Here is a 319-nt window from a genome sequence, read left to right as displayed (position 1 = left end):
AGTGTCAGCCACACGGTCGTATACAGCCTCCCCGTCCTTATGTCCTGAGTCCCTCAGCATATGACATGTAGTAGGGATTCATTAAATGGTGGTGGACCCACCTGTTAGTCAGAGGACTTGCATGAATCACACACAGCTGCGTCTCTCACCTTGTTTCTGCCAGGACCCCATCATGCACCATGGCTTCTATAGACTCCCAGGTCAACTGCACACCCCACACAATGTGTGGCTTCAAAGAGGAGGCCTGAGGGTGGAGTGTGAGAGCAGAAGGGTGCTCCCTAGAGCGGGTCTGAGACTTTAGCTTTTGGCCAAACAGGGA

This window comes from Echinops telfairi, unplaced genomic scaffold, assembly GCF_000313985.2.
Source record: "Echinops telfairi isolate 266 unplaced genomic scaffold, ASM31398v2 ScPeMD7_29;HRSCAF=101, whole genome shotgun sequence".
NCBI lineage: Eukaryota > Metazoa > Chordata > Mammalia > Afrosoricida > Tenrecidae > Echinops > Echinops telfairi.
This window is presented reverse-complemented; position numbering follows the sequence as displayed.